Raw genomic sequence first — 9,562 nt, forward strand, 5'->3', positions numbered from 1 at the left:
TCGTAGGTACGATTCTTACTGCTGCCGGGCACCCATTGGTTCGTTCAAAAATGCGTATACTCCGGCCTAGCGCTCGGTTTTCTTCACGGGTGATACGCTTGGCAAAGTAGCCTGTGCCATAAAGTCCCGTCGAAGCCCTCAGGACCACCTAAAGAAAGCGTAATTTGGGCCTCTCTGATGGCGGCCATTTACCATGTGGCGTCCCAATGCACCTATTGGGTGGGGACGCTCTCTGGCGGAGGACAAAAACCTCATTTAAAGCGTCAAGTTCCCATAATGGCCACACACCTGGCCGGGTGCGCACTTCTACCTATGTCACCACTCGGAACCGGGTGGCAGCTCTTGTCTGCCACTCACAGGTGTGGCGGATGCTCTTCAAAGAGGCCATCTGTGGTTGGACATTTGGCGCCCAGAGACCGCGCACACAATCTCTATAGGATTACCTTTCTAAATGACAACTCATATAAACAATCGAGCTCAAGGTCGTGGCCCATCTCTGCCCATTAGAAAACCTGTGGGTTTCAGGTGGCACCCGGAGTAGTGGGCATATTAGTAGGCATGTGTCAATAACCACTAGGCTTTACATCTACCTACATCTACACATTTCCGGGGTGGAGCGTCGGGAGAGGTTGCTGTTCGACGGCCGTGGAGAGAAGCAAATAGTGCGTCACAGCAGCCAATCTAAACGGTGCTGCACTTACTCTTATAGGCATTTTATAAATACATAGGAGCATATTTTGATGCAAAAAAGGTTGTGACACCGTCGAGACGATTTTAAACATTCGGCGGCCTTCGAGAAACCACCTCCCAATACAATCTCTCTGTTTCTTGAGGCTAGTGTAGGCGAAAAGCGATCAAAGGTCGGAAAGGAGAAGAAAACCACAAACGTGATGCATCCGCCAAATCACCTTCCAGAAAAAAAAAGCCAACCACTTCAATACTTTTAAGAGCTTTCCTCGACGCTGGCGTTATTTTTGTACGAAAAAGCTGGGGCCGCAATGGCGTTTGCTGCCTCGTGAACACCAGTTTATTCCAGGAACAGCATTGATGAATGCGCAACCTCACTTGGAAGCTTGGTAGGCCATACGTTGGCATGGCGCCCATTGCAGCGATTTAGCGCGTTTTTCCCAGCTCTCACTTCACTTTGCCCCCAACACCGAGTGGCTACCTCAAGCACATTATCGGAACATCAAGGGAACCTGGCGAAGATCACGGAGTCGTCTTTCAAGAAATTCGCCAGCAAGGCTAAGTAAGCACTTAGCGCCTTTGCAATTCGAAGGCTTTCCATAAAATGTTTCTTTTCTCCTACTCTGTCCCTCTCGCTCCGTGTCTCCGACGCTACAACACCAGCGCCTCCATTAACTGAACATCATCGCTCACGCCACTAAGTAATTTGATGAAATTTGGCTGCACTTATCGAAGCTCCGGTCAGATGGTACTGGGCCGCTTAACCTTGTTAAGACTTTTTTTCCACTCTGTACTGGATGACCATTGGCTTCTCTCTTACCTTAGGTTTTTTCATCGTCATCAACGTCTTCATAGAAAACTGCCAAATCGCTACGTGATTAGCTAAATGCTGCAGTAAACAGTTACTTACCTGACTGCATTGAGTTTCCTACAAAAAATCGCCAGAGGCAACTCTAGCCCTAGTGTCTATGCGAGCCGCAAGCTCTGTGGTACGGGCAACATGACAATGCTGATGATTCCTTATATAATGGCACAAACCCACAGTAGGAGATGGCCAACGAAGTAGGTGGTCATACGAAAAAAAAAATGTCGATTGGGTGAAAGACACCGATAATAAATGAAATAAAACAGTGTGTAATAAGATAGTCAGTGTAGAGTAACACGGATGGCCAAGATGGAAATGATGGTTAGTGCATGGATTTCCCTAAACTTCGTCCTTTTAACTTCAAAGAACTTCGTGATCTTGATGTTTAATTTTCACCTATATATTCGGTTATAAGCGCCACAATTCAGAGTGATTAGGTAAGTGCAGAACCTTATTACCTTAAACATTTAGAAAAGTAGGTCTACGTCGAAATTAACCTAATTAAAGCAGATCAAGCTTGATAAATAAAGCCCTAATAACGTCTAAAGCCACAAGCACGAAAACTATAGGCGAAAACTAGCCTATAGTTCCCGTACTTGTAAATGACTAGCCGTCATTTAAGTATGTGAACAATCGCCGCGCCAAATTTACAAACGTTAGTCGGAAACTCTATGCCCCATTCCGGCCATTTTGCTCACGCTCTATAGAAGAAGAACAAGAAGAAGATCATCGAGGTCCAGCGGCTTCCATTTCACCTGCCCGGGGTCAAAGTGTGCGGCCCTCTTTCTACACCTCGAGTTCAGCCTTTGCACGTTAACAAGGTAAATAGAATGCGGTGACTATTTTGCCGCTGGTAAACTTGTTAACCTCACATCATAGGCCCTGGCTTTGTCCCGAGTTGTGCTTTAGCGCACTAGTTTATGCAGCTATAGGCCTTCCTGGGCATACCAACTGTAAAGCAATTTTCCCGTTATTTCGTAGTATCCATAACACGGAGTACAGCAGCAGTGCTGCAGGCGGCCTGTGCACGCAGGCCCTCTACCTTTAGTTACTGCAGCCCTTCTCGCCCGGTAGCCTTGAGGGTTCCCGTCCTCAGTCAACTCACGCCCATAGCCGATGGTCCTTTTCTTGGTGGCCATCGCGAGCGACCGCTATAGTGTCGAGTAGATTTTAGTTTTGTGGTGCAAAAGTAAGTCTGGCATAGCACAAACTAGCATCACGTTCAACGGCCACAAGTTCTTGATAACTTTGGAACGCATGTAAGCTTGGCACTTCTGAAACTAGTTAGGCTGCGTTTCCCCTAAGTGTTTTGTATTGCAGGCAGCATAAAAATTACGCGGTTGAAAATGCCGGAAATTTCACCTTTCCGTTTTCTATCTATCTGAATGATATTCTCGAGAATATTTTTATCGCACAATGCATTTCTTGCTTGGGGCTTGCAAGATGCGCTCCTTGAATTGTTCTGGAACGCAAGTTGAAGTTGCATGTAATCGGAAAAGGCTTAGGTGAACGTCAGGCGATTCTTGTACTATGTTACTTCCAAAGTAATTTCTGGTGCTAAAGGAATCAAATGATGGTCGCGTTCAAAGGCGAATATAAGAAGGATTTCTTTATTAGGTGATTTTGCCATTGGCTACCCTCTTTCGCTAATACCAGGGGCCTTCTATATTTTCCTTCTGGTCACGAAACTTCCCCGAAAGGTTTATATATGGACCGGAGGGGGCACCAGAGGCGCTGGTTTAAGTAGAAAGGGGAATGGCCGGGCTACACGATCATGCAAATCTTTCACGAAGAGAGGCGTCTCTGCAACATTTATTTCAGCTTGTTTCCAGAGTAAACATGAAGTGACAAGATTTCGCAAAATAATTTATTTGTGATGCGTTTGTGCTTAAATTACAGACGGCCTCCTCTGTAATTTGCGGCTTTCCTTGCACAAGCCGTTGAGTCGGTTGTCTATATTTGGACTTTGTCTAGTTAGTTATATAGTTTATTTATATTTGGTTAGCTTGTTTAGTAAGTTAGCTATTAGTTGATTCATTAGTAAAATTAGTTAATTACATTCCGTTAGTAAATATAGTTAGGTTATTAGTTTAGTTACATAACATAATCAATTAGTTGCTTAGCTTTGTTATTGATAGTTATTGTTATTGTTATTGATAATTGCTTTTATTAGTTCCAAAAACTGTACTTCTAGTTTGCTAGTCGGGTAATTAGTTCAGTTAGTTTGTTACTTATTTATTTAGTTAGTCATTTAGCAATATTGTTTACTTTATTCGGTTATTTTTTTTGCTGTACTTTGATACATGATTTTTTATTGACTTTAGTTAGTTAATGTAGCTATTAAATTGGTTGGAAATTTATGTTAGTTTAGCAATCAGTTTGATTATTAGTTAGTTATGTAATTAGTTTTAGTTTGGTTGCTTTATTTTAGTTATAGTTGCATAAGTCAGTTATTTATAGGTATTTTAATTAGGTTAGTTATTCCTTTAGTTGTAAGTTTGGTTAGTTAAGATAGTTATTGGTTGATTAGCTTAGCTAGTTTAGTTGGCCTATTAGTTTAGTTAGCTTAGTCAGTTATTAGCTGGATAATCAGTTAATTAGTTCAGTTAGCTTTGTTGTGAATTGTCTACTTGCGTTAATTAAGTTCGCTGTTAGTGAGTTTAGTCGATTAAAAACCTAGTTTAATTAGCTGTTTTATAATATATATACCCTTATTTAGTTGAGTAGTACGTGTACCTTATTAATTAGTGTGCTTTGTAAGGTTACTTCTGCCCTTGTAACTTGGCCACACGCAGGAACAGAAGAAATGGTAGGCATTGTCACTATCATGATGCATGCTGTTTCTTCACGGAGAGAGATGGACTGTGAAATAACTGAAACAACAGCGGCTAACAGCAGCAACGCAAACCTCTTACGTGTAATTACATAAAAGGGTGGCGTGAAATTGCTCTGTCACCAGTTAACGGTGGAGAGGTTCAAACTGTACCTTTTCAATTACGAAGTGGGTCACCTTTACAAATGCAGGTGAGGCTGGAAATGAAACACGCCATTGTAGTTGTTTTCAAATTATTCATGTTTAAATGTTTAAACACTGAGAAAAACCAGGGCGGCGATTTACACGTTGTCACGACAATATTCACACGCTAATAATGGTAGTGTACCCCTGCCCAACAGCGGTCGCACGCGTTGAACGCCTGTGGCGTCCGTCGGGCACATGGAGGAAAGAAAAAGATAGGCGGAAGCATATCGCACGAAGCTATTGAAACCAATGGTGTCATCCCGACACGTGGCCAGAGATAAAGGCAAAATGTGGCGAGAGATAGAAGCAGAGCAGCCAAGCAGCTAGTGACCGAGCACACGTCGATCAAAACTAGCCATAGAATAAGGAACCCATTACCGGGCGCCAAACGTCTCGGCAAATCTCGATTCCGTGATCTCGACGCAACAGGTCACGTGTTGGGCCAGCATTGCACAAGCGAGCAATGTACTGAGCAAATGGGCTGGCGTCACGGAGCGTTGTTCCCTTGCCAAGGCTGGCTGCGTGACGTGTTGCTCTATCCTACCTTTTTCCTTCATCCATGGTCGGGCGTCTGCTCCGATGACCTTCAACTTGCGGCAGCGACACCGTGCGTCCACTGTGGGCGCTTTATGTGGCATTGCGCTGAGTTTTGTGACCAGAAGAAATGTGTTGAAGCGACGTGCTAATATGTCCAGCATTAGGAATAGCAGGAATTCGCGCTTCATACAACTCTAGCGAAAGAGCCTTTTGTGGAGGTCAAGCATTCACAGACAGACAGACAGACAGACAGACAGACAGACAGACAGACAGACAGACAGACAGACAGACAGACAGACAGACAGACAGACAGACAGACAGACAGACAGACAGACAGACAGACAGACAGACAGACAGACAGACAGACAAGAGAGAACAGGAAACACAGACTAAAAGACAGACAGGACAGCCCAGAAATGACGGACAGCCAGAAAGGAGAGGACAGGACAGACAGGGCAGAACAGAAGAGAAAGGATAGACATAGAAACAGAGAGACACAGTACAGGAAAGAAAATACAGACTACAAGACCGACATGGCCGAACAGGAATCACAGACAGCCCGACGAAAGAGCACAGGACCAACAGGACAGGCTGGATGGATAGATGAATGGATGAATGGATGGATGGATGGATGGATGGATGGATGGATGGATGGATGGATGGATGGATGGATGGATGGATGGATGGATGGATGGATGGATGGATGGATGGATGGATGGATGGATGGATGGATGGATGGATGGATGGATGGATGGATGGATGGATGGATGTGGGGGTAACATTTAAGAACTAGGTCAATGTAATTTTGTGCGGTTTCACGATCGTGACACGTCAGCGTGTGGGTGTCTATGATCCACTCAAGACGGAAGTGTGTGTGGACGGTGTCCGTGCATGTGCCTGTCGTGAGAGGGCAGGTCGCCGTCTGGTAAGACTTTTCCGTCAGATTGGAGTACTGTTTGTGGAATAAATGGCAGCGTGTGTCGTATTAGTTGTGGTATGTCAGAAAGCTAGAAATGTCCGTTTATTCAGCACCGAGGCCACGTCAGTGTTAATGATGACCCCGTATAGGTCATATCTGAGAAAACGGACCACAAGAATGTAGTTGCTCCATATGGCACCACATGCGAGTCGTGCTAAGAAGCGTAATCGTCGACTGCCATTTACGTTTCTCTTTCCCACAGATGAAGCGCGTGGCGGCCGTGATTCGACGAGGCGGTAAGTCCTGCAGGCTTTACTGCTCACCGAGGTTTTTCTTTTAAGCCTTGTTCGGCGTTCTTGTAAGGCGTTGACTGCGTTGACTGTGACACAGAAGGGAGGTCGGAACACTCGGGTCGTGGAAATAGAAATAAAAATTACGAAAATTTTCATACAGGAAGAACTTGTAAAAGTTGTATGTAAATTTTCACTGGGAGCGTGTCTATGGGCGCTATAACGTAAAGCTATTCCAAACTGTTCTATTCCAATTGCGCAATCAGCCCTCCGCGATTGGTCAAAAGCTTTTTTGGACCACCCCCACTTCGCCTGTCTGTCACGCGACGTCACGAAAACGGTGGTAGCTCCCCATTTGATATGACGTGCACACACTGATTATGCATGATTGGACCGAACAAAAGAAAAAAGTTATTTCTGATTCGACGCCTTTTCGCCATTAACCCTCCGGTATTGGTCAAAAATTTTCGGGCTGCACCCACTAAACCTACTTGTCACGCTACGTCATAAAACCGTGAAAGCTCAGCGCGTCAAGGTGACGTGTACGCGTTAAAGATACATTAATATGCCGAACAAGAAATATTTTTTTCTGAATAGCCGCAGGCTGCCCCGTTCCGAAAGGAATAAAAGATGGCGTCCGCCGATCCCTCAGGCACTGGCTACTCACACCTGCCGGAGAGAATGGGTTTATTTGCATACAATAAACCTTTTTGCGTGGCCGTGTAACGTTTTCAAGCACTTTCGGCCCGTTTACGTAACCTTTCATTGCATGCCACAGCAATTTTCGACCAATCACCTCAAGCCAAGTAAGGGAAAGGGGACCAATCGCTGACGCCGGCACCACGCTCTGCATGCGGTTATCGATTTTCAGTGCCCTGGCTCGGCCCCATCGAATTCCTCTCCCCTTGAGCGTGCTCCTCGCCTCTTGTCAGCCAATTAGATAAGACAAGCCACTCACTGTAGGCAATGCTATTCGTTTTTAAACAAATAGAAGTGACCTCCTATAAACAAGGAGGGCGTTTGATTGGTCTGTACAGAAAACCCTGCGGATCACCGCCCGATACTTGCGTCTGCGGTTACGCAAATTTGACGTCAGGAGATTGGAATAAAAACATATCGGAATAATACTACGTTATAGGGCCTTCTACTAGAAGAGCCCAGTTAACTTTGTGCATGTAAGCGAAGCTATTTTCCTTGAAGTATTGACAGAAAAGGCGCAGTCTTAGACGCCTTCGTTATTTTTGAATAAACGTTAATGCAGTCTCGCAGTTACGAAAAATCGCGCCGCGAAAATACACTAAACATCAACGCAAGGCACGAAGTACCGTTTTTTAGCATGTACAGCATATGCTATACATGCTGAAGCATCGTTTATCGCGCCGCAGTCATACGAGTTGTTTCTGCGAGGACTTCAGGCAATTTTTAAGAACCGCCTGTGGTAGCAAAATTATGGTCCTTGAGCTGATGCACTCGGTGAGGCGGATATTAATTGCACGGGAAATGAAAATGTGTAATTGGCTAATTAACAACAAAGTCACGAATTAACTTTTAACTTATAATTTTACAGCATGCATTGCAATTACGAATTGCAGCTGGTGAGACGGCAAGGCAAACGCATTTGAATAGAATTTTCTAGATGACACCATCTACAAGATATGCGTCATCAAACGTACGGTGAGAAGGCACAATTATCCCACTTACTTTTTTAACAAAGCACCATTTTATGCGCAGAAGCGCGAATGTAACTGTGGTGCCAATGTATCTGCTCGTAAAGTTAGGGAATTAATACCTGGAAACTGGTGTCATTCTGAAAATTCGTTCTAAGCAGATCCACTTTGTGAACTCTCGGCTACAATTTGTAAATTGCAACATTTGCCGTAAGATTATTAATTATACGCCTAAGTATTGAATTTTTGTTGGTCATTCAGTTCTGCTTTTGAACTTTTTTGTTAAAACAACGACCCTTTTTTAGCAGTCCTGCTCAAGGATTAGAATCGTGCTATTTGTCATGCCTAATTTTTAGATTGGTTAAAATCTTCGCAGAAACATCCCATATATAATGGATGCTATACTCTGCTTCGACTGCCTTCTTTAGAACTCACATTACTGTAGGTCTCATATTCACTCACCGTCATATCAGATTGCAAATATTCAGTGTACGTTGCAGTAAATGATGCATTATATTGTAGGTTATTATAAACTGTAAAAATGCGTATCGCTATAAAAATGCTTCTATATAGATGTTCTGTCAATAAGCTAGGAATTCAGTCTGTTCAGCAATTTTGAATCACTGCTCTATTCAAGATGTCGCTGTACTTGTCAATACCAGGCTGGGAACCGTTCATGGTAATATTAGTGGTAAGTGTAACGTCTAATTAAGGGCCCAAGGCAAATAATCGGAATTGTCGACCTATAATATCTTTGTTCAGCTATAGAGCTGTTCAAAGTACTTATTATTGCTTTTTAAACAGGAGCATTATTTACTACCTGTATTGTGTCTTATATTGTGAAAAGCCAACGAACAAAGACACCAAGGAAAACATAGGGGAAATTACATGTACTTACTAAGTGAATTAAAGAAATGTTAAATTATTGGCAATGAAAGTAGATGAAAAAACAACTTGCCGCAGATGGGGAACGTCCCACGTCTTCGAGTAACGCATGTGATGCGTAATGCGAAAAAATTGTTCTTCGTGACCAACAATGTTTAAATCGTCTACACTTTTATGAAAATTATCCAAAGTGTCTTAAAACGCGCTTAGACCGCATCTCTTTTTTCCCCTTGTTTGCATGATGAAGGCGGAAAGCTAGGATCTCTAGCCAGACGGATCCGATGTCGTTGCCCCCAACCGGGTGTCCCGTCGCTGCGAGCCAGAAAATGCGCCGCCGACGGCACCCTCATCGCAGCAACATTCATGGCGCTGTTCATCCAGGTAGTGTGTCAAGAACGAAGACAAGTGTGGCTGATAACGATGCGAGATTACTACCGAGCTGCTCTCACCTTAGCGTGTCAGCTGCACGTTGAACGAATGTGCGCTCGGAACGCACGCATGCTCGTGGCTTACTGGCGCGACTGTGAGCAACTGTTTGAAACCGTTTGGCAAGCTTCGCGAAGGAAGTGCCCGAGTACTGATTATAGATTTCCTTAGCTGGAGTGTTGTAAACACCCATGGCACGACCCGAGACCAATGCCTAAACCTGGCATCGGAACCAGCGTAAACTTGGTAAGAGACAACATCAGCAAT

General features: G+C 44.1%; 1 long non-coding RNA gene across 1 annotated transcript; it reads left to right on the top strand.

Annotated features, from left to right (window-relative positions):
• Nucleotides 1-2,324: 2,324 nt before the first annotated feature.
• LOC140217175 (uncharacterized) lies at nt 2,325-9,244 on the top strand. Its single transcript, XR_011893691.1, has 3 exons — nt 2,325-2,373; nt 6,290-6,323; nt 9,117-9,244. It is a non-coding gene; the product is annotated as an uncharacterized lncRNA (long non-coding RNA).
• The last annotated feature ends 318 nt before the right edge of the window (nt 9,245-9,562 follow it).

This window comes from Dermacentor andersoni, chromosome 4, assembly GCF_023375885.2.
Source record: "Dermacentor andersoni chromosome 4, qqDerAnde1_hic_scaffold, whole genome shotgun sequence".
Taxonomy (NCBI): domain Eukaryota; kingdom Metazoa; phylum Arthropoda; class Arachnida; order Ixodida; family Ixodidae; genus Dermacentor; species Dermacentor andersoni.